Genomic DNA, 26,437 nt, shown 5'->3' on the forward strand with positions numbered 1-26,437 from the left:
TTAGACAATCCCATATTCAAAAAATCAAAATCTTTATATTGAAGCTGAACAAAAGGGACCCTCCTTATTTATCCCCTTAGTTTTTCTTTATATTTTTTTTCTAATAAAGGGGGGCAATATCGTCTCGTAATGTATTAAAATACGTAATATGCTATGTCGAACATGGTAACCCACTTATCAATACCATTAGCAAAACCAAGAAAGAGTAGTTAGAATCGAAAGGGTAATTGTGTCACTGTGAATGTAATATACAAATCATATCATGTAATTATATATTGGTATACTATCAATACCGTAGGCTTTCTGGGATTATTCTTAGTTGCATTGCAGAAAAAATTCCTGGAAAAATATCTTGGTATGGGAAAGGGATCTTTTCAGGACTCTCTTAAAGCTCTTGAAGCTGATATTCAGTATGCTAATACCCTGTATGTCGCTCTTTCCCTATCTCTCGTTTTTTTTTTTGGCTAGTTGTTTCACTTGTTTGAATGAGAAATTCAGTTTCAAAAGCTTGTAATGTAAATTAAATTCCTTTCTATTCCAAAATTAAAAATTGAATATATTTTTTCAATGTTGTTGAGTTTCAAAAGCTAGTAATGTAAATTAAATTCCTTTCTATTCCCAGATTAAAAATCGAATATATTTTTTCCATGTTGAAGTTTCAAACATGATGCATCACTGGATTTGTTTTTCTTTTTCTTTTTTTTTAAAGAATTGAGTCTTTCTTTCTTCCTCTTTTGCATCAATTTATGTAATCTATGTCAATGTTGTTTTCATGTTTTGTGGTCTACTTTTGTTATTTGGAGCTGAATGCTACTGTAGTACTGTGTTTTCCTTGAAGTGGTAGAGTAGGACTTTGAAGCAGAGAATTTGTTTAAAGATGTTGATGAACTGCACCTGTGAATTTGTATGACAATTCAGTTGGAAAATTGAATTAGATAACACTTTTGAATTTCCAACACTTCATTGATATGTTTGTGCTGGGGTTCATACTAATTCTTTAAGCAGAGTTTAGCACTTTTCTCATGTGAGATTGTGCTTAATGTGTGCTTTCTTTTCCCCTCTTTGTTAGGGCATGAGGCTATCCAAGGGACAAAGATGGAGGATGCTTTCAGATGAGGATATCATACAGTCCAGCAGCCCCTCTTTTTCTGTTTCTAGTTCAGTGGACCGATTACCGCCTCTCTGGTGCTTTGGGTTTGCTGAGAATTCTAATTTATGTGGTATGTATATCCTAAATTTTGAAGTCACATGGTTTCAGAGAGAAAAGAGAGAAGAGAAGAAGATAATAACCTTGAATTATGAATATGGTTTGATACACTGATGTTATTCAAATTTCAAAAGACCAAGGCACTAACCCTTATTTATATTAATTAATAGATTAATAGATTCCTGATTCTACTTAAATAAGAAACAGATCGTGGTGATTACTAAGAAATATGTAAAACCAATCCTTGGGGATATTCTAGGATAAGATACTAATCCTAAAGGAGTAATCCAAGATACTCTAATCAGTAATTTAAGATTCTATAATAAATTAAAGATAGTTTCCTAATGTTCTAAGTTCTAACACAAAATGTTATGTATATTCAAATCTTTAGTAGAGCATCATGCATTTCTGAGTCAATTTTATTTTCTTTTGTTTCCTTCCTAATTTCCCATTTCTTGTTCTAAAATTATCATAATCTGCTTGTAGATTTAATTTCATAACATTTCCTTCAACAATTGTGCAGACTTATGGAAATGGGAAGAATGCTATGTCAATATATGAAAGGAAAGCAAGCATTAGAGAATTTTACTGTAAGTTATATGCTGTAAAGATGAATGTATACTTAATTACTTATATAGCTTTTATGCTAATTGCTCTCTCAGTCTCAGGGTGCAATGTTAGTTCCACCTTCAATGTTAGTATAATGTTAGTTCCACCTTCAATGTCTCTGATTTACCTCTTTTTGATGCAGATGGAGAATCCGATTTGAGGACAAATCCTTCTCAAGAGGGAGAGAATGATGAGGACATGACCAAGAGCAAGGGCAAGGATCCACTTGAAGGACTTGGAGGACCTATGACAAGGGCTAGAGCAAGGAAAGCCAAGGAAGCTCTTCAACAAGTGCTGTCCATACTATTTGAATACAAGCCCAAGTTTCAAGGAGAAAAGTCCAAGGTTGTGAGTTGTATCATGGCCCAAATGGAGGAGGACTAAATGACACCACTTTGTCTCAATTTTTAGAGTGTTTAGTTTGTCTAAATAATGGCCCAATCCTTGTAAAGTTGGCTGACCAAAAATATGTTTTGGGTTAATCAATTAAAAGGGCTTTAGTTAGGTTTAGTTCAAGTTGTAATAAGGGCCCAATTGGCAACCTAGGCATCAGCCTTTTGGGAGACCAAATGGTGGCTGACTTGTTGGCTGTTGGGGGTGACTTTTGGTTGCCACAATTTCAGTTACACTCAGCCATTAAGTTTTTTTTTTAATTCCCTAGGTTAATGGCATTAAGTTATTTTAATTCTAGGTTAGTGGGTCATTACTAAAATTTGCTGTAAAGCTTCTATATAAGCTGAACCATTTTATCAATAAACACAAGTTGAGTTTTATTCAGAAAATTAGAGTTTATCTCTTTTATCTTAGTGAGAGTGATTCTCCTAAATTCTTGAGTGATTCAAGAACACCTTGGCTGTATCAAAGGACTTTCACAACCTTTGTGTGTTGCCCTCGCTGGAAAGAGTGATTCTTTCCTTCCTTTCATCATCACCCTTGTTCTTTCAAACCACAATTCCAGAAAATCCACCTCTGCCCAGAATTATCTCGTGGCCATAACTCCCATTTTACGCACTCAAATTAAGTGATTCTTGAGCCTAAATTGAATTTCAAAACGAGAACTTTCACCTCGTTTTGGAATCACCTCATTTGGAGCCCTGTAGCTTCAGTTATTGCCATTTCTATATTTCTGTCCAGCCACCACTTAACCTACGTTTTACCATCCCATTCGTCCATTTTATGCCAAGAACCACCTTATTAAGACCCACGAAATTAGCCACCTTATTTTCCATCCTTTCCTTAATCAATTTCCGCATTTTCCATCAAGGTTTAATCCTAGACGATCCTAAGTCAGCCCTTGTGCCATGTGGGTTCATATCACTACATGCCTTCCAGCTTCGCAGACTTGGTATTCGCCGGGGAAAGAATCGAAGTAGGGTTGAAAAGAGGGAAGTTCGATTACGTTTCCTCCACAAGTGCCAATGCTAAGAGAATCAGAGCAACTAGGGAAAAAAGGAAGGAGGAAGATACCCATGCCGTCACTTCGGTGCCTGCATGGGTCAAGCCCCCGCAGACCTCTCATGGTACATATCAGTACACGCAACATCATCCGAGCTTCTCAGCTCGCGCCGGGAACTCCTCCAATTCAGCACCCGTACAGCCTAAGGCGCCCGCCCCCATCCATAGGGAGGCCCCCTGATGTGCCATCATTTTCTTCTATTTTCTAAACCCTTTTTGCACCATTTTAATTACTGATTGGTCTTAATTGTCAAATAATTAGGCAGTTTTATTATTTGGGCTCATTTAGCTAATTTGATGTTTTTAATCTAATTTCAGGAATTAATGAAACATTGGGCTTAATCCGGATTTTGGTTGTGGACTTGAAGAGGGCAAATAAAGCAGCGCTTACCTTAGTTAATTTCTAATTAGGAAATTTCACAATTTTATTTTATATGGTTCAGTGTTTATTTCGTTTTGGGCCAAAGTATTGTAATATGGCCCAGTGACTTTGAGTGACTCTTTTTAAATAGCAGCCTTGGGATTCGTGCAAGGCATTCTGTTAGACTATTATTTAGAGCTTAGGGTTTATGGTTTTGAAGTTTTTCTGTTCTAATGCTATTGTTTCGTTCTTAATGCAAATTTTCATTTCCTGCTTCTAATTACAATTTCGTTCTTGTTTCTTCTTCTACTTTCATTTACGTTTCTGTTTTCATTTTCGTTTTTGTCTCATTTACGTTTCTGTTTATTTGCGTTTCTGCTTCATGTTTCATTTACGTTTTCTGTTTGAATCTATGGAAGGCTAATTATTCTGGTGTTGTTTCCTTCTGAGGAAGAAGCCCAACTCTCTTTGAGGTTTCGTTTATAATATGGTTCCCTGGCAGTTTTCCCTTCACCAGTTAACCCAAATTCGTGAACATTAATCAGTGCACGCTTTGTGTTCGATTAATTGCCTCTGAGCCTAACTTGCGTTCATGCTTAATGGACGAAGGGCTAACTGGTGTATGTGGTGCCTAATCACGTATTGGCAATCCTAGGTTGATTTTCGCTTAGTAAATTGAAATAGGGTTGGATTAAGTGGTTAACTGTTAGGGACAAATTCTCCATAACCCAGGATAAGAGAATGGCTTCTGAATCAGAGGAAACAACCCATTTTTAATATTATTAGTTTCGTATTCCAGTTTACTTGTTCTGCTCCTTAAATCACAAAACAAACAAACCCCCCCCCCCCCAATCGTTACTATTATTGCAAGTATATTATGAACAATTGGTTTATCATTGCTCGTTGGGAAACGACCTAGGATCACTTCCTAGTTACTGCATTTTCATGTTTATTTGATTCGGGTATGGCCTCGATCACCCCCCAAGCTACGGCTCCAACCACGGCTCGCTCGGCCGGCAATGCCCACTTTGGCGCCGGTTCCAACATGATGAGGAACTTTCCCCCGAGGCCAATTCCAGAATTCACCCTACTCCCAATGACGTACGAGGACCTCTTGCCGTCCCTCATCACCAACCAAATGGTCGTAATAACTCCCGGGAAGATCTGCCAACCCCCTTTCCCAAAGTGGTATGATCCTAATGCAACTTGCACGTACCATGGGAATACCCCGGGCCATTCCATCGAAAAATGCCTGGCCCTTAAATACAAGGTCCAACATTTGATAGACGCCGGATGACTGACATTTCAAGAGAATCGGCCCAACTTGAAAACCAACCCGCTCGCCAATCATGGAGGGGGAGCGGTTAATGCCATTGAGTCAGATAGGCCGTGCAGGTTTAAGCCTTTAAAGGACGTGGCGACCCCTAGGAGGTTTATCTTTGAGGTCCTACAAAAGGGAGGTGTAATTCCCCACGGTGGGCATGAAGAGGATTTTTGTTTGTTGCATCCCGGTGAGCTACATAACATGGAAACATGTTTAGCAGTGGAAGAATGGTTGCAACGAATGATAGATCAAGGCCGACTGGAAGTCTGTGATGAGGGGAGGGAAGAGCAGCATATATGTATGCAGTCCGCGGATGAGAGAAGTTTTGGAAGGCCTAAACCTTTGGTGATATATTTCACCAAGGACGCAGCTTCCCAAAAGCCCCGATACCCCTCGGCAGCTAAACCTGTTCCTTTCCCATACCAAAATAGCCACGCAGTCCCATGGAGGTATACACCTCTGAGTGAAAGGAAAGGAGAGACAACCGACATCAGCTCGTCGTCGGCCAAGTTAACCAATATCATGGGGTTGAGCGGTGTGACCCACAGCGGTCGCGTGTTTGCACCCCCCGACCTACTGACACAACCCACAAACGTTAAGGGGAAGGCGAAAGCGGTGGAAGAAAATGACAAGACGACCCTCACTTCGAACGAGGATATTCCAGTGAAAGGTCTTCCGGAGAAAAGGGATGGCTGCGGTAAGAAGGAAGTGTCGCTAGAGGAAGCAAGCGAGTTTCTCCGCATTATTCAGCCGAGTGAGTTCAAGGTCATTGAATAGCTCAACAAAACCCTAGCCAGGGTCTCTCTTTTGGAATTACTCATGAGCTCTGAGCCTCATTGGGCTTTGCTAGTAAAAGTCTTGAGCGAAGCTCATGTGGCTCAAGATATCTCTGTAGAGGGCTTTGGAGGACTCGTCAATAATATCGCTGCCAACAACTATCTCGCCTTCGCCGAAGAAGAAATCCCTGCCGAGGGGAGAGGGCATAACAGGGCTTTGCATGTATCAATCAAGTGCATGGACCACGTCGTAGCCAAGGTGCTTATCGATAACGATTCCAGTTTAAACGTAATGCCCAAAAGCACTTTGGAGAAATTACCATTTAATGCTTCCCATCTAAAGCCAAGTTCCATGGTAGTCTGTGCCTTCGACGGCACCCGCCGAGAGGTTAGGGGAGAGATCGACCTCCCTGTACAGATAGGCCCCCATACCTGTCAGGTTACCTTTCAAATAATGGACATTAACCCCACTTAGTACTGCCTGTTGGGGCGCCCGTGGATCCACTCGGTGGGAGTTGTTCCCTCTACACTCCACCAAAAATTGAAATTCGTGGTAGAGGGGCATTTGGTTATCTTATCGGGCGAGGAAGACATCTTGGTGAGTTGCCCGTCCTCTATGCCATATGTGGAAGCCGCAGAGGAGTCATTAGAAACAGCCTTCCAGTCTTTTGAGGTGATTAGCATTGCCTCTGTAGATTCCTTCTCCGGGCAACCTTGCCTGTCCGATGCGGCAGTACTGATGGCCCGAGTGATGTTGGGGAATGGTTACGAGCCCGGAATGGGTTTAGGCAAGGACAACGGCGGCATAACCAGTCTGATAAGTGCTAGAGGAAACTGTGGGAAGTTTGGGTTAGGCTATAAACCCACGCAAGCGGACATAAGGAAAAGCGTTGTAGGAAGGAAGAGCGGAGGTCAAGGCTCGCGATTGGGACAAGAAGTCGAAGGAGGCCTGCCCTGCCACATCAGTAGGAACTTTATAAGCGCGGGTCTAGGACACGAAGGCCAAGTCGTTGCGATATGTGAAGATGATTCGCCGAGTGGGTCGGATTTGGTACGACCATGCCCTCCTGGTTTCCGACTAGGAAATTGGCGAGTGGAGGAGCGCCCGGACACTGACACAACGAGCATAATGTAACCCTTTGTGGCTTTTAAACTCTACAGTTGAGCCTAGGCTTTAGAGTTTTTTTTTGTTAAGGCTTTATGTCTTTTGTTCCTAAATTTATAATACAAAGATCTTTCTTCATCTGTTCCTACGTCTCTACCCATTCTCATCCATTTGCATTTTTATTTCTTTGCGTTTAAAATTCCTGATCCGACGACGAGTCCCTCAAAGGTACTAATACCTGGGACTCGGCCATCGATTTCGAGCAAGAAACGAATCAGACGGAGGATGAAGAGGACGAGGATGTAGGACATCCCCCGGAGTTGGAAAAAATAGTCGCCCATGAGGACCAAGAGATGGGGCCTCATCAAGAAGAGACGGAACTAGTGGACTTAGGAACCGACAGTGGGAAAAAAGAAGTAAAGATAGGCATGGGTATGACCACACCCATCCGTGAAGAATTGACAGCCCTGCTATAAGAATACCAAGACATCTTTGCTTGGTCGTACCAAGATATGCCCGATTTGAGTTCTGACATTGTACAACACCGATTACCTCTAAATCCTGAGTGTTCCCCGGTAAAACAAAAACTGAGGAGGATGAAGCCCGAGACATCCTTAAAAATAAAAGAAGAAGTAAAGAAGCAATTTGACGCTGGTTTTTTGGTTGTCGCTCGGTACCTAGAATGGGTTGCAAACATTGTACCAGTCCCTAAGAAGGATGGGAAGGTGCGAATGTGTGTGGATTACTGGGACTTGAATCGAGCCAGTCCCAAAGACAATTTTCCTTTGCCGCATATCGATATCTTCGTCGATAATACAACCAATTTTGCTTTGTTTTCCTTCATGGATGGGTTCTCCGGTTACAATCAGATAAAAATGGCGTTGGAGGATATGGAAAAGACTACCTTCATTACCCTGTGGGGAACGTTCTGTTACAAGGTGATGTCCTTTGGACTCAAGAATGCCGGGGCAACTTATCAACGGGCTATGGTAGCTTTGTTCCACGATATGATGCACCAAGAGATCGAGGTCTATGTGGACAACATAATTGCCAAATCTAAGACCGAGGAGGAACACCTTGTCAACCTGCAGAAGTTGTTCGAAAGGCTTAGGAAGTATCAATTGAGGTTAAATCCCGCTAAGTGCACTTTCGGGGTCAAGTCAGGGAAATTGCTAGGTTTCATCGTAAGCCAAAAAGGGATAGAGGTGGACCCCGAAAAGGTGAAGGCCATCCTTGAGATGCTGGAACCCCGTACCGAGAGGCAAGTCTGAGGTTTCCTGGGACGTTTGAATTATATTGCCAGATTCATATCACAGCTCATTGCTATTTGTGAGCCGTTGTTCAAACTCTTACGCAAAAACCAAACCGTTCGCTGGAACGAGGATTGTCAAGAGGCGTTTGGAAGGATCAAACAGTGTCTCATGAATCCTCCTGTGCTTATGCCACCGGTACCCGGAAGGCCTCTCATCTTGTATATGACGATTTTGGACGAGTTGATGGGATGTATGCTGGGGCAACATGATGAGTCTGGGAAGAAAGAGCGTGCTATCTACTACTTGAGTAAGAAGTTCACGGCCTGTGAAATGAATTACTCCCTACTCGAAAGAACATGTTGTGCTTTAGTCTGGCAGTCCCACCATCTAAGACAATACATGCTGAGCCATACCACCTAGTTGATATCCAAGATAGACCCGGTTAAGTACATCTTTGAAAAGCCAGCTCTCACAGGATGGATCGCCTGGTGGCAAGTCTTGCTATCCGAGTTTGATATAGTTTACGTCACCCAAAAGGCGATAAAAGGAAGCGCCTTAGCAGATTATTTGGCTCAGTAGCCTCTCAGCGACTATCAGCCCATGCATCCCGAATTCCCGGATGAGGACATCATGGCCTTGTTTGAGGAGAAACTAGACGAGGACCGGGAAAAATGGACCATATGGTTTGACGGAGCGTCAAACGTTCTAGGCCATGGCATTGGAGCAGTATTGGTCTCTCCAGACAATCAATGTATACCTTTCACAGCCAAGCTGGGGTTTGACTGCACCAACAATATGGCTGAGTATGAAGCGTGTGGCCTGGCCGTCCAAGCAGCAATTGACTCTAATGTCAAACTGCTCAAAGTATATGGGGACTCAGCACTGGTGATTCACCAACTAAGAGGGGAATGGGAAACTAGAGACCCCAAGCTGATACCCTACAAAGCCTATATCAAGGAGTTGGCTAATTCCTTTGATGAGATCTCCTTTCATCACGTTCACCGGGAGGAAAATCAAATGGCGGATGCACTTGCTACTTTGGCGTCCATGTTCCAGCTAACACTGCACAGGGACCTACCATACATTGAGTTCTGGTGTCGTGGCAGACCCGCGCATTGTTGTTAGGTGGAAGAGGAACGAGACGGTAAGCCTTGGTATTTCAATATCAAGCAATTCGTTGAAAGCAAAGAATACCCATCGGGGGCTTCTAACAATGATAAAAGGACATTGAGGAGATTGGTGGCTGGTTTCTTCATGAGCAGGAGCATACTATATAAAAGAAACCATGACATGACTCTCCTGCGATGCGTGAATGCCAAAGAGGTGAACCATATGATTGAGGAAGTCCACGAGGGTTCGTTTGGAATGCACGCCAATGGGCATGCTATGGCTAGGAAGATCCTAAGAGCAGGTTATTACTGGCTCACCATGGAAAGTGATTGCTGCATCCATGTAAGGAAATGCCATAAATGTTAAGCGTTCGTGGACAATGGCAATGCTCCGCCACATCCTCTGAATGTCATGTCCTCCCCTTGGCCTTTTTCCATGTGGGGAATAGATGTCATAAGGGCCATCGAACTCAAGGCTTCGAACGGTCATCGCTTCATTCTCGTGGCAATAGATTATTTCACCAAATGGGTCGAAGCGGCTTCCTACACCAATGTCACGAGGAGTGTAGTGGTCAGATTCATAAAGAGGGAGCTGATTTGTCGATACGGACTCCCTAGGAAGATCATTACTGACAATGGCACCAACCTGAATAACAAGATGATGTAGGAAATGTGTGCGGATTTCAAAATCCAGCATCACAATTCCATGCCCTACCGACCAAAGATGAACGAAGCCGTGGAAGCAGCCAATGAGAATATTAAGAAAATTATTCAGAAGATGACAGTGTCATACAGTGGGCCCCTTGTGCTGAAAAAGATGTCCCACGCTGTTAAAGATAATCAGGGGAAGTGGGCCCCAAACTACGAAGGACCCTTTGTTGTGAAAAGGGCTTTTTCCGGAGGGGCCCTGGTGCTTACCAACATGGATGGCGAGGAGCTACCTCTACCCGTGAACTCTGATGTTGTCAAGCGATACTACGCTTAGAATCTGGGGCAATTAAGGATATCGCTGCATGTTCTATTATTTTTATGTGTTCTTCTTGGTTTCCCCCAGGGATTCCCGTCAGTTGTAAATTCTCGTCACAGTCTTTTAAAAGAAGAGAACATGAGTTTGAGGCTTCAGTTCTCACTTTGTGCTTTAAACCATGTGTAGTTTGTGATAACCTGAGCCTTTTCACTCAGTCCATGGGATGCCCCAAGCGCTTAATTAAAACTGAACCTAACCGGCTTTCACTAAAAATATTGTTGCATCTAAAAACCTTCATGCATACGTATACACATGCATATTTTGTGATAACAGGGGAAGAATCGTCTTAGGCAGTGGTCAGATGCCGAGACAAAGCTGAAGGCAGAAACCCATCAAGGTAAAACGGTAACGCGGCCACGGTTTGCTGTGCAATGTCGTTTCCTGATTTCAAGTACTTAGGGATGGATGCAAGTAGAGGCTAAGGTCACGACCGATAAGTCGTCGTCCCTTGCCTAGCTCTGGACAAACGGAAAGCGCCGCTGCAAGGCAGCCTAGTATCCTTTAAATTCCCAGTAATTATTATTGTTGTGTCTGTAAAATAAATATTAGATGCCTAATCTACCTTGAGGGGGTTCGAGTAAGCGGACGCCGACCCATAGAAAGCCTTACTCATTTCTTCCCCCAAAAAAAAAAGTACAGGTTAGCTCACTGGGCGAGTTGAGCTCGCCTGAGCGAGCACCCCTGCACCTGCAAACATAAAAAACGAGGGAGAGGGAGTTTTCCTCCACCCAAAACTCTCCCCCCTCACTCAAAAAACGCCAACACCACGGGAATTGTGGGTTTTCACCCCTAGGCCACTATTTTTGCGCTTTTGCTTCCATTCTTAGTGTTTTTACTCACTCCATCAAGTAAGTATCTCATTCTTGAGCTTTCTAGCTTTCCATTGATGTATCTTGGTCTTCTTTTGGTGCTCTAAATTGTGTGAATATGCCCAAATCTATGGGGCAATTTTGGCTTTGTTTCATGCTTGATTGGTGTGAGTTAGGGGGTTGTAAGGGATGGCCCTAGGCCTATGGTGCATTCTGAAGCAATGGGGCATGCCACATTGCCCCCATTCCCTTGCTATTCATGCCTAAACATGCACCCACCAAGTGCTCGGTGAAATGCCTCAATGACATATGGGCATGGTTTTGTGAACTTTGGATTGTGGGGGCTGTTTTATATGTATAGGGACAGCATGTAGAGGTTAAAATGAGTGCCCGAATGCGATTCTAGGCCAAGGAACCCAAGCTTTTGATTTCAATACAAGAAAGCATAAAAATGAGGGCATTGTGATAGGGATTTCCCTTTAGGCCAACGGCTGATTTTTGGGGCTGCACCGTGATGTTTGCCTAGTTTGTGTAAAGATGTTATTCACCATGTACATATATGTATAGGATAGGTAGCTAGAGAAAGGACCTTTCAAATAAAACCTGTATATGTTGAATAGGTGGTCAAGCACTTTATAAATGTACACACGTTTGAATGTTTCCCAAGATGAATATATGATGTGGAATTGCCTCTCAAGTGTAGATAGATGGCATGAAAATTCCTTTTCAAATAAATGTAAGTGTGTGCATTACATGAGATGGGCTCTCCAGTGTGCATATATGTATAAATAAATGTGAATGAAACAACAAAAAATATTTTTTGTATGTTAATAAAATGCTTCAAATGTGCGTAGGTAATTTTTGGTAGCAAAATACTTTGAGTATGGACATGTGTAATTTTGGCACAATACCTTGAGCATGCATATATGAATTCTTTTAAAAAATATATGTGTAGTAACTAGAATGTTTTGAATATCCTGGTATATTGATATAAATAGCAGGATACTTGGCGCATATGCACGTTGGTAAATGTTCTTCTTTAAGGAAGTGTGTGCACAAGTTTGTTCTAAATCGAAAAGATTAGCATGCCGTTTTTGCTTTAAAATAGCATTTCCTTGTAAACTAACATTCCAAATGTTTGTCCTCACAGGAAATGGCTCCGAAAAAGCTTTCCGCAAAAAGATCTAGGAGGGACACCGCAGCTGAAGGAACCAGTGCCGCTCCCGAGTTTGATAGCCACCATTTCAGGAGCGTCGAGCATCAGCAGCGTTTCGAGGCCATCAAAGAATGGTTGTTCCACCGAGAGAGACGCGTCCAACTCAGGGACGATGAGTACACGGATTTTCAGGAAGAGATAGCTCACCGACGTTGGACGTTGCTGGTCACTCCCATGGCTAAGTTTGACCCAGATATAGTCCTGGAGTTTTATGCTAATGCTTGGCCCACAGAAGAGGGAGTGCGGGACATGCGGTCATGGGTGAGGGGTCAGTGGATTCCCTTTGACGCAGACACCCTCAGCCAGTTCAGGTGACCCGCTAGTGTTAGAGGAAGGCCTGGAGTGCGAGTTTAGTCAGAGAAGGAATAAGGCCGACGGGTTCGACGAGGAAGCCATTACCCAGCTATTATGCGTACTGGGTCAGGATTTCGCCTGGACCGCTGCAGGGAGGCGGGTGCGGATCATGCGCAGCAGCATGACCACCTTGACCCAGATGTGGATGACATTGCTGCTCAGCAATGTCCTGCCTAGTGATCATAACTCCAACCTTCCTCTGCCGAAGTTTCAGCTGGTGTATGCCATCCTGACACGGATGAACGTCCATGTGGCTCAGTTGATTGCTAACGCCATCTATTTATTTGCAGGTATGCCACTCACCAGGCACCGTTTAGACTCGGATAAGTCTAACAGGGCCCTAGGGTTTCCAGCATTTATCACGGGCCTCTGCCAGTCATTCGGGGTTCCCGTCACACCTTGTAAGGTGATCCGACCATCGATCACCCTAGCCTTCATTGAGAAGTATTGCATGCCTAGGCAGGCGCAGGGTGATGCACCACAAGCCGCACATGCACCGCCACCACCTCATCAGGCTGATCCTGCTGGGTCATTAGGCATGGAGTGGTATCTACAGCACTAGGTTCGCCAGCAGGCGGCCAACCACCGGGCGCAGGTGCAGATACACGAGTGTCTCTACCAGCTCAGCCTCAGTCAGCAGGGCCAGGGTTTCGCTCCTTTTGCATGCCCTACTCCAGATCAGTTTAGGACTGAGGTCGCATGGCCCGGAGATTGGCCCGAGGCCCAGGTGAAGGAGGCGCTTGCAGGAGCTCCCGACGATGCAGAGGAGGCCCGTATGGATGAGGAGATGACAGACTTGCTCGGCTTCTTTGGAGGAAGCGGAGCCATGTGACCGAGGTCACCGCACTTTTGTTTTTGACATTACTGTTTTTTCTTTTTTGTTAGTTTGCTATTGATGTTTTATATTATTGTCTATATTGCTTGACATTACTGTTTTTCTGTTATTGTCCACATGGTTACTAACATTGTTGTTATTATTTTTCGGCGTTATGGCTCTCAGTTATTTCGTCACCATTTTTGCGACTTACAATTTCGTGCATTTTTCGCTTACCTTATGTTTATACATAAGTAGGTAGTATGCGCCCTCGTTTGCACGATCTTTTAGAGTGGAAAAGAAAAAGAAAAAATGAACAAATGATAAATAACTTAAAAAAGAAAAAAAAAGAGAGGAAAAGGAAAAGAGAGCAAGTAAGAAAAGAAAAAGAAGGAAGAAAAAAATAAAATAAATAAAAATAAAAAGTTGTCTGGCTAAAAAACAACATGCTTGTGAAAAAAGATAATTTCCAACTTTTCTTTGGAAAAAATTCACTGATCATAACTAGTTTTTGAAAGAAATGTGTGTACACATTTGAAGGATGAATGCTATGAAAAGTTTTCTCGAACACCCAAAATGGACTCGGATGAATGCATGAATTGATAAAAGAACATGTTTTGAAAGCATTGGGTTGACTAAAATAGAGAAAAATGAATCCTGAGCCCTAGCATCACATGACCAAAAAAAATTTCGACACATGAGTGTCCAGATAGATGCATGCATGACTAGTTTTGCATAAAATTTCCAAATCATCATTGTTGCATTTGTTTCATGGAAATAATGTGGGACATCCCTTTATCCCCGAACCGCTGGCCAAAACCCTGACATGTATCCTGTCCAACCATTCTACAAGCTTTGAGCCAAAATCCCAACTTACCATAAAACCTTAACCCAGGGTGAGAATGTCAATCCTTGCCCTCGGAAGAAAACAAAGAAAAGAAAGTTCCCGACCCAAGAATCGAAAAAAAAACAAAGAGAAAATTCCCAATCAAAAGAGTGGAAAAAAAGGGGGGAAAGGAAAGAAAATTCCCGATCATTGATCGAAAGAAAATAGAAGAAATATGCAGAAAGGTCTTTGCACCAGACAACATCTGAACAGATACAGAGTTACCACCAAATAAACAAAAAGAAGAAGAAAGAAAGGAAACCATGACCTAAAGTGGTCTTCTCCCTTGGATTGCCAACCAAAGTCCAATGCGTCGGTGACTTGTTCACCTCGCTCTAAACAAAAACAGAAAAGGGAAAGGCCAAAAACACTCAAAGCCAAATTTCCCACCAAAAAACCCGTTCCCAAAAGAAAGGTCCTATTGATCCATGATCACACATGTAGTCTTTGATTTGATAGGAAATGATTTGCAAAATCAAGTCATGGAATATCTATGGTTCAGAATTAGGATGAAACACTTACCTGTGTGAGATTGATACACTTTGAGTGATTTTCTTCTATTTTTGTTGAACCCAGTGTTTCCTCTAAATGGTCATTTAGAAACGAAATGCTAACATCCAAAATCTCATTTATGGTTATGAGAAGATTTCATCAGCATACTCCCCTTCCCCGGTAGACACATTGTTTTTCATCCGAAAAGCATATGTTGCTCTGATTAGTTGGAAGTTTTGTCTCTTTACTAAAGCATGTTCTCATTTTAGTGAAGAAAACACCGAGACTACTTTTAGTCTCACAAGTTATCTAGAACTACGTAGGTCTGAGTTCCTCCTTGAGGATACATAGGAGCAAGAGCCTCGCTTTTGTCGGCCGCCCCACAATCTCTATCATACTGACCCTGGAGTCATGTGACAGGCGGAAATACCCAAGCGGTTATCCGCATAAACTTCTTTTGCTATCTCTAAGACTCAAAGCATGATAGCACGCAGAGACTAACGTCGTCTTCTGCGCCTTTTGTCATCCAGAGGCTGCGGGCCCGATAACATGCGGGAACCATTTGGTCCTGCACTTTTAAACTTTTTTTTGCTATCTCTAAGACTCAAAGCAAGATAGCACGCAGAGACTAACGTCGTCTTCTGCGCCTTTTGTCATCCAGAGGCGGCGGGCCCGATGACATGCGGGAACCATTTGGTCCCGCACTTTTAAAACTTTCTTTTGCTATCTCTAAGACTCAAAGCATGATAGCACGCAGAGACTAACGTCGTCTTCTGCGCCTTTTGTCATCCAGAGGCGGCGAGCCCGATGACATGCGGGAACCATTTGGTCCCGCACTTTTAAAACATTCTTTTGTTATCTCTAAGACTCAAAGCATGATAGCACGCAGAGACTAACGTCGTCTTCTGCGCCTTTTGTCATCCAGAGGCGGCGAGCCCGATGACATGCGGGAACCATTTGGTCCCGCACTTTTAAAACATTCTTTTGTTATCTCTAAGACTCAAAGCATGATACCGCGCCAAGACTAACGTCGTCTTCTGCACCTTTTGTCATCCAGAGGAGGCGGGCCCGATGACATGCGGGAACCATTTGGTCCCGCACTTTTAAAACTTTCCTTTGCTATCTCTAAGACTCAAAGCATGATAACACGCAGAGACTAACATCGTCTTCTGCGCCTTTTGTCATCCAGAGGCAGCGGGCCCAATGACATGCGGGAACTATTTGGTCCCGCACTTTTAAAACTTTCTTTTGCTATCTCTAAGACTCAAAGCATGATAGCACGCAGAGACTAACGTCGTCTTCTGCGCCTTTTGTCATCCAGAGGCGGCGAGCCCAATGACATGCGGGAACCATTTGGTCCCGCACTTTTAAAACATTCTTTTGTTATCTCTAAGACTCAAAGCATGATAGCGCGCCAAGACTAACGTCGTCTTCTGCACCTTTTGTCATCCAGAGGCGGCGGGCCCGATGACATGCGGGAACCATTTGGTCCCGCACTTTTAAAACTTTCCTTTGTTATCTCTAAGACTCAAAGCATGATAACACGCAGAGACTAACGTCGTCTTCTGCGCCTTTTGTCATCCAGAGGCGGCGGGCCCGATGACATGCGGGAACCATTTGGTCTCGCACTTTTATACTTTCCTTTGCTATCTCTAAGACTCAAAGCATGATAGCACGCAGAGACTAATGTCATCTTTTGCGCCTTTTGTCATCCAGAGGCGGTGGGCCCAATGACATGCGGTTATCCACACGCTCGATGAGTGATAAACGCGCAGAGACAAATTCTGCGCCCTTTGTCATTCGGGAGTAGCGAGTCGAGTGGTAAATGCGCAAAGACAAATTCTGCGCCCTTTGTCATTCAAATTTCGCAAGTTGAGTGATAAACGCGCAGAGACAAATTCTGTGCCCTTTGACATTCAGGAGCAGCAAGTTGAGTGATAAACGCGCAAAGACAAATTCTACGCCCTTTGTCATTCAGGAGCAGCAAGTCGAGTGGTAAACACGCAGAGACAAATTTTGTGCCCTTTGTCATTCAGATTTCTCAAGTCGAGTGATGAATGCGCAGAGACAAATTATGGTCATTCTGCGCCCTTTGTCATTTGGGGACAGTAAGTCGAGAGGTGGGTGAAGACAAATTATGGTCATTCCGCACACCTTTACGCTATCCAGAGGCGATCGTGTCTGGTGGCACGTAGAGACAAATTATGGTTATTCTGCGTCTTGCCGCCTAGGCTCGATCGTGTCCAACAACACGTAGAGACAAATTATGGTCATTCTCCGCCTTGCGTCAACCCAGAGGAACGAATTTGATGGTATCTGGATGATGTGTCGGTACTGATCATTTTTAAAATTTTTGCAGGTTCCGCTGGCAAGGAGATTCATCGGCCGAATGGTGTTTCACTCGAACGAAATTAGGGGAAACTGTCATACCCTAATTTCGTCCGGGGACCGTCCGTTGTTGGGATGCGACCCTCGTTTGACTACTTCGAGGTACTTGGCACCCATCGTTAGGCAATTCATGAAGTTCCGTGACATGCCGGAAGTCAAAAGAAAGCATTGTTGCACAACCCGTGAAGTTCCGTGACATGCCGAAAGTCAAAAGGAAGTGTAAGTGCGCAATCCGTAAAGTTCTGTAACATCCCGGAAGCCAAAACGGGGATGATTACGTAATCTGTAAGGTTTCGTAACATTACGGAAAGAAAACAAGTATCGTTACGAAATTCGTAAAGTTTCGTAACGTTACGGAAAATGAATCACCAAAAAAAGGCAAGGGGGTGTATTTAGTAAACGGAGGGGTGCAAATAGCAACCAGGCCCACTTGGGCCTTCTAGGATGTTCTCTAGAAGGCGATGCCTTTTGGAGGAAGCAACCTAGCTCGCCTGGGCGAGCTGAGATCTCCCAGGCGAGCTAGGTGGCAAGCTCCTCCCCCATTTTCCTATAAATAGGGGGAGGAGAGAAGAACAAAAATGTTCAACCCTCCTGGTATCTGAGATTCACTTAAAATTAGTGAAAAAATTGTTTTCGTGAAGAAAATCCAAGCCGAGGCGCTTCCGTAACGCTTTCGAGACGTTTCTGTGGGTGATTTCGCGATGATTTTCAACCGTTCTTCTTCGTTCGTCGTTTGTTCTTTGTCGTTCTTCGGTCTTCAACCGGTAAGTTCCCGAAATCGAACTTTTCAATTCATTCTATGTACCCTTAGTGGTCCTCATTTGTTTCGCGTGCTTTTATTTTCATTTCATTTACTTTCCGTACCTCCTTTTGACGTGCTTTAGTCATTTATTTAAGTCATTTTCTCGCCTAATCAAAAATAAAATAAATTTCCATCGATCATTCGTATTGTAACATCCTTTAATTTTTGTTAAAATGAATTCCGACCTTTCGGTCATGCCGTAACCACGTTTAAAACCAAAAAAAGGCAAAATAATAATATAATAATCAAAAATATCTTTTAGTAAAATAAAAAAAATAAAATCAATCGGACGTTTTTCTTTGGGACTTTCCTTTCTTAATTGAATTGACCAATAACCAATGTGAATTGACTAATAACTAAGGCTAAAATCAATTCATAAACCAAACTTTTTGTCATCGCCTAAAAAAGCCATTTTTAAAGGTCCAACGCCTTGAAATGGTCTCTTCCGCTTTTATTGGTTAAATGTAGATTTCTAAAGGCCTAAAATCAACATGTAACTTTATTACCTCTTTCAAAAAATAATAAGAGATCATTAATGATTCAATGCCTTAATGTTTTCTCTCCTTTCAAAAGAATCGAAAGATTGTTTAATGGTCCAACGCCTTAAATGACCTTTCATTCAACAAAAACATATTTTGCAAAAAAAGGAATAAAAACAACTTAACCAAACACTTTGTTCACAAGGAACTACGTAGGTCTGATTTCCTTATCACAATTGAGGAATACGTAGGAGCAAGGGAAACACCCTCGTCGACCACAAAAAGATAAAAATATAAAAAGGCATAAAAAGATGTAAGAACGAAAAAAGGGAAAATAATATAAATTGAAGTCATATTTGCACATTTGATTAAAAGTTGTCGTCTCTTGTGACGGACGTGTGAGGTGCTAATACCTTCCCCGTGCGTAAATACAACTCCCTCACCTTTCACTTAAAGTTCGTAGACCACACCTTTCCGGTTTTTCCGACGTTTTCCTCGAATAAACGTTGGTGGCAACTCCGTGCGTATTCCTTTCTTGGAAGACGCATCCCACGAGTCACGCGTCACCCTCCCGCCGAATGCTAGGTTGCGAAAAAACTCTTTGGTAATGATTTTGTGAAAACTTCATGTGCTACTCAATGTTTTGAAAAACTTTTTAATACTTATCTTGATTGAGTCTTCTCTTGATTCTTGAATCTTGAGTCTTGAATCTTGATCTTGATTATTCTTGATTCTTGATTCTTGAAACTTGATTCTTGAATCTTTGCTTGAAACTTTGCTTAACTCTTGATTCTTTGGCATCATCAAAATAACCTTGGAAGGCATTGCTTCCACAATCTCCCCCTTTTTGATGATGACAACCCTGAAATCAAGAAACACATACACATTCTTTTTCCTAGTCGACCGCTTACTTATTTCTCCATATTCTCCCCCTTTGTTTTTTAATTTATGCTTCACTTAAAATTAAGTTGATTACTCATGTGAGTTCTTGATTTAATCCCTATTTCTCTCCCCCTTTGGCATCAACAAAAAGCCAAAGTGCGTAACAAGTCTAAGACAAACATATACTATTAATCATTCACAAGGCATACATTGAAGAATATAAACCAATCATGAAAAAATATAAAATAATCATGAAGCAAGAAACATGACTAGATCAAATATATAGAAAACTCACATAGTCATATAACATAATTCATAATTGTTCAATCATACCATGCACATAAAGGAAATACTAATTTGTTCAAATGTCATAATAATATAGCCAAATACACGAGAATAGAAAACAATCAAACAAGATATCATAACCATTCATCACACTAGAAATATAATACTTCATAGAATGTCATATAATCCAGAAAGTTATTCATAATAACCAAATAAAAGTACATACCACTAGTCATATATCATCAAAATAATTGAGTTTAAAACTCATAACCATAAACAACCAAGAGCAAGTAAATATAATCATCATGTTCAGTCATACTAATCAAGTAATAAAAGAAATGCTAAGTATTTAAATTTCATAAAAACATACCCAAATACAAGGATTAGAAACAAAATATAATCATTAAACAAGAAAAGGGAAGCTTATAGAAATCAAACATGATAATAAATTATCCTCACATTATAATAGAAGCATATGTGCATATATAACAAATAAGTCATAAGTCATCAAAACACAAATCATTTGTCTAAGTTAGAAAGAGTCTTTGGTTAGTGGTTTTGTGAAGATGTCTGCAAGTTGGTTTTTAGTATCTACAAAATTTTTAAAAATACAGTCACTTTTTTCTAAGACTAAGTGCTAATTGACTACCAACACTTACCAAGATCAGTTTTTATTAACATAGAAGGTTCTATCATATCAAAATAATTTTATTTGAAATACAATATAATAATTTTGAAAAGCATAAAAAATATTTTGAACAATCAATCAAGTAATTCAAACATATCAAACAAGAATTATACAAGGATTGAAGGATATAGATCACAGGCATAATCAAACATTCATATTTGTTAAAGATAATTTGAAAACTTAAAAGGTTCAAAGAACTCAATCAATCATGTAATCATTATTTTCTCTAAAACCTACATGCTCAATATCTTTATCATGCTCATGCTTGATAACACATTTTTCAGAATAAAAAAGATACTTTATATAAAAATAAATAAATATAACATAATGGATTTTGAAAAACTTTATGAATGAACCTTAAGCAAGTAATTCACATGTCATATTTAAAAATTATGCAAAAATCATACAAGAGATAAAAAGCCATACATAACCATTCATAAATGACTAATCACATATCACATCAAAAATCATGCATAATCATTTTAAAAATATATATTATCAAAATAATCAAATAACTTTTGATGTAAGCTCCATTGGTGCTTGTAGGCCTAAGATCTTCTTCATCAATAGATTCCTTTACTTCTTGGAAGATGAATGGCAGCGGAATGGAGAAGGAAGAGAGAGGAGACGCCACTTCAAGGAGAAGATGAGTCTAGAAGAAGCTCACCACCATAGGAGGCCATGGATAAAAGCTTGGAGGAAGAAGGAGATGAATGAAAGGGAGAGGGAGAGAAGAGCACGAAATTTTGTGCTCTAAAACAACTCTGAAATCTGAAGTTAATATTCAAATGATCAAATTTGAAAAAAAATGCACACACATGACCTCTATTTATAGCCTAAGTGTCACACAAAATTGGAGAGAAATTTGAATTTCAATTCAAATTTCACTTGAATTTGAAATTGAATTTGTGGAGCCAAACTTTGGAGCCAAAATTTCACTAATTATGATTAGAGAATTTTAGTTATGGTTTAGCCCACTAATCCAAGATCAATTCCAAGATTCTCCACTAAGTGTGCTTAGGTGTCATGAGACATGTAAAGCATGAAGGACATGCACAAAGTGTGACTATATGATGTGGCAATGGGGTGTAGTAAGCAAATGCTCACCTCCCCCTCTAAAATTAAATTGGATTGGGCTTCTACCAATTCAATTAAATTTATTTCCAATCACACACATCAAATATTCACTTAGTGCATGAGAAATTACAAAACTACCCCTAATACAAAAACTAGTCTAGGTGCCCTAAAATACAAGGGCTGAAAAATCCTATATTTCTAGGGTACCCTACCTACAATATGGAGCCCTAAATACAAGGATCAAATATAATGACATCCTAGTCTAATATGTACAAAGATAAGTGGGCTCATACTTAGCCCATGGGCCCAAAATATACCCTAAGGCTCATGAGAACCCTAGGGCCTTCTCTTGCATCTTTGGCCCAATCTTCTTGGAGTCTTCTATCCAATGCCCTTGGGGGGTAGGATTGCATCAACTTTTAAGCACAATCAATCATCAAATATTTCAAATTAATTCAATTTAATTAATAATCAACTAACTATGCACAATACTTCAAAAAAAAATTCAAATTTAAAAAATTTTAAATTTCAATTTCAAATTTCAAATTTCAAATTTCAAATTTCAAATTTTAAATTTTAAATTTTAAATTTCAAATTTCAACTTCCAGTAACTTCCTTTTTCAACTTCCAATAACTTGCACTTTCATTTTCAACTTTCAACTTCCAATAACTTCCAATTTTTAATTTTGAAACTTCGAATAACTTCCAAATTTTAATTTTCAAACTTCCAACTACTTGGACACAATTACCAAAGACAAAAAATCAATCATGTATATTGAAATTATTTAAACTAAATATAGTTAATTAATCATAATAAATTTTAACATAACCAAATAATTTTGAACTTATCTTCAATTTATAGAACTAAGTCTATTCTATTGTAGTCGATTACACATAGTGGTAATCGATTGCCAAAGAATTAAACACTGAAATTTAAGTATCAAATAATAATTATCAACACATATCATGGTAATTATTTACTTAATTCAATTATCTTATAATGTCAAAACAAACAAAACATAAGCAATTCAAGCATTAAACAAAATTCAATTAATCATATATATTCAAAATTAAAACTAAATATAGTTAATTAAACATTGTAAACACAATCAAACAATTTCAACAATTATTTTCTATTAGCCACAAAAAATAAATTATCTGAAAATACTACTCATACCTTAATTCATAGAGATGACTTAGATGTGTTAAGACAAAGATCTTAGGCGGTTAAACCTTTGATACTTTGTGAATGGGGATACAAAAGAATTCTCAGGCGGTTAGTCCTGTGAAAACTTTTGTATAAGGGAAAGGGAAGAATCAAAAGAATTCTCAGACAGTGTCGTTTTGAATTCTTTGACAAGGGAGAAGGGAGACACAAAAAGAATTCAGGAGGTTAGTCCTTGGAGAATTCTTTTTGGCAAAGGGAGAAGAGATGAAAAAGAATGAATAGCACAAGTTTTCAAGGTTTAGAAAACCAGAAATCTTTGGAAAGCTTTTGGCACAAAGATGAAGAAGAAGTTCAAAGAGATTCATGGCTTATAATCAATTTATTCAGAAACAATCACTAGTAATTGATTACCAAATCAGTGTAATCGATTACACAAAGCTTTTATGTGAAAAGATGTGACTCTTCACATTTGAATTTGAATTTCAATGTTCAAAGGCACTGGTAATCGATTACCAAAACATTGTAATTGATTACAGCTTTTTTGAAATCAATTGGAACGTTGTAAATTCATTTGAAAACTTTTTCAAATTCATTTTGCTACTGGTAATCGATTACAACAATCTGGTAATCGATTACCAGAAAGTAAAAACTCTTTGGTAAACATGTTTTGAGAAAAATTCATGTGCTACTCAGTTTTTGAAAAAACCTTTTCATACATGTCTTGATTAAGTCTTCTCTTGATTCTTGAATCTTGAATCTCGATTAAGTCTTCTCTTGATTCTTGAATCTTGAGTCTTGAATCTTGATCTTGATTCTTGAATCTTGAAGTGTTCTTGATTCTATCTTGAACATCTTGAACTCATTCTTTCTTGATTCTATCTTTCTTGAACTCATTCTTTTATTGACCTTTGAGCTTTTTTTCATCACCTTTGTTATCATCAAAACATCTTGGAATCATTCTTGATTCATCATGAAGCTTTGCTTCTACATTATGGTCATCTGCTTTCATTGTTTTCAAGACTGTTACAGTCTTCCTTTGCCTTCCAGAGACAATCATGTCCGTCGGCATGTAGGGACAATCAGTGTCTTCTGCTCTTTATCTTTTCTAAGACTATCAAAGTCTTTCGTCGAGACTTCAAATGTCTCCCTAACTTTGCAAGACTTCAAGGTCTTTTGTTGACATACTTGATGCCTCTTGTGCTCTTTCTTTTGACAGGTTTCACTGATTAGGGCTAGTGGCCTGTCGGGTGGTGAGATTGCTCGAACGAAATTAGTGTCTTTATCTTTACTTCCCTTTTATCTCTAATAAAATATAAGTAAAGAGGGGAAACTTGTTAGTCGATGAATACGACTAACTTTTGTGTATAAAACTTGTGTAAATTGTATCAAAACTCCTCCAATTTATGGTTATTTTGTAGTGTTGTAATTACTTTTGGTTAAAGATAGGTAATAAATACTTAGTACTTCAACTTTGTGTGTTTAATAATCATTTCCTCTCAATTTCAGGTTAATTAGGAAAGTTTGTGAAGTGTTGATTTTCACCCTCTCGCTAAGCCAATCTTCTGGCTTAGCGAGCCATTCGCTGAGCGCAACACTCCTCGGCTGAGCACGAGGAAGAATCTGGAAGAAGGATGAGTTGTGCATGTTTGCTAAGCGAAGGGTCATCCTGCTAAGCGCGCCGCTTCAGTCCATCCACTAAGCGAGAAAAGCGCGCGCTAAGCCGAAATTCACTAATGCGCGCTAAGCGGTTTAGAGTTGCGCTAAGCGTGCAAGCACAAACAAAGCCACCTATTTAAGCCTGAAATCAGATTTTGGAAGGGAGTTTGGCCTTTTCTTGAAGCTTCTGCATGTCTAGAGATTTCTAGAGAGAGAAAGGTCCAAGTTCTAGAGAGTTTTGTTGTGCGAAGACCTGCAGAGAACTAAGCTTCAAGAGGAAGTAATCCTAAGAGCTTGAGATGAGTTTGTGAGTGATTGTGAGGTTCTAGAGGTGGAGGAGACATCCTAAGACTCTTCTCTTTGTTGTAAAGGAAGCTTCCCAGATATGGAGAGCTAAATCCATTGTTGATTCTTCCTTGTAGGTACTTGATGTAAATACCTGTATATCCATTTAATGATGTTTTGTGTGTTCACTGTGCTATCAGAACTTCATTCTACCATGCTTTTACCTTGATCACGTAGATGCATGTGTTGTTAGGATCATTCAACAGTGGAAACTGGTCTGATTCTTAGAACTTGATAGGACGAGGTTAGTTTATTGTATTATCACGAGGGATCGGGGTACGGTAACCATGTTGTTGTATGTTTGTCTTAATGTGGATCTGGTCAAGTTTAGTCCAACAAGAGGAATCTGAGGACAATGCTTGATTAGGATTAGGCTAGACTATCATAAGGAATCAGAGTTTAGCATTTCAGGAGACACCATAGAACACATGAGCATTGTTAATTAGAGAATATCCTTTTAACATCAAGCACCTATTGGGAAGACCAACGTGTTGTCTACTTGTCTTTACGCATCATTACTCACGTGTTATTCCTTTTAATAGTTAGTTTACATACCTGTTCATAGTAATCACATCTCTTTTCATACTAGACACCTATTCACTGAAGTAGCTTTACCAAGTAACACAAGTTTCCTGAGAATTCGATACTCAGTTCTTACCGTTTTATACTACGTGCGCGATCCAGTGCACTTGCCGCGACCGAACAAGTTTTTGGCGCCGTTGTCGGGGAACTTCTTTCTATTTGGAGAGTTGGTTTAGTCCTAGGCGTCTATTCTTTATTCTTTGATAAACTGTGAATATTTACTTTCAATTCATATTTGTTTTCCTCTTGAACTGGATAACCACGGTTTTTGTTAGTGTTTTATATGCATAAATCTCCCACGGGCAATTTAGTTCCTCTGGACTTGGAGATTGAAGCTACATTGAGAAGGAACAAATCCAAGAGGAGAAGAAAATTACTGCAAGACAGGACAGTAGCGTCCATTCTTGAGGAAGAAACTCATTTTTCTGATTCTTCATCATCTGATTCACCATCATCAAGGGAATCTGCAACCTATTTGCCAGAAGCCGTTTCTATGGTGGATGAACACCAGCAGAGAGTTACCCTTGAGGACTATTCAAGCAGTTCAGTGCCGCAATTCTCTACTAGCATTGCACATCCTGAAATGCAAGCTCACAACATAACTACCCTCATTCGTTGATTCATTTAATACAGGGGAACTTATTCCAGTGATTACCAAATGAGGACCCCTATGCACATTTGGCAACATTCATTGAAATTTGTAACACTGTAAAGATTGCAGGCGTGCCAGATGAAGCTATTAGACTCAGTCTATTCTCATTTTCCTTGGCAGGAGAAGCCAAGAGGTGGCTCCACTCATTTAAGGGTAACAGTCTGAAAACTTGGGAAGAAGTTGTTGAAAAGTTTCTGAAGAAATATTTTCCAGAGTCAAAGACTGTGAAAGGGAAAGCTGCAATCTCTTCATTTCATCAGTTCCCTGAGGAGTCCTTGAGTGAAGCATTGGAGAGAGTTAGAGGTTTATTGAGAAAGACTCCCACCCATGGGTTCTCTGAGCCAATTCAATTGAATATGTTTATAGATGGGTTGAGACCACAAACCAAGCAACTGCTAGATGCTTCAGCAGGGGGAAAAATAAAGCTGAAGACCCCTGAAGAGGCAACTGAGCTAATTGAGAATATGCCAGCCAACGATCATGCCATTCTGCGCGACAGAGTTCATCAACCCACAAAGAAAAGCTTGTTAGAACTATCATCACATGACGCTTTATTGGCACAGAACAAGTTTCTTTCTATGAAACTTGAGATTTTAACAGAAACACTCGTTAAGTTGCCAACTAAACTGTCTATTG

At 40.4% G+C, this 26,437-nt stretch overlaps 1 pseudogene; it reads left to right on the plus strand.

Annotated features, from left to right (window-relative positions):
- The first annotated feature begins 190 nt into the window (after nucleotides 1-190).
- Nucleotides 191-25,768, plus strand: LOC114373117 (annotated as a pseudogene).
- The last annotated feature ends 669 nt before the right edge of the window (nucleotides 25,769-26,437 follow it).

Source organism: Glycine soja, chromosome 11 (assembly GCF_004193775.1).
Source record: "Glycine soja cultivar W05 chromosome 11, ASM419377v2, whole genome shotgun sequence".
Lineage (NCBI taxonomy): Eukaryota > Viridiplantae > Streptophyta > Magnoliopsida > Fabales > Fabaceae > Glycine > Glycine soja.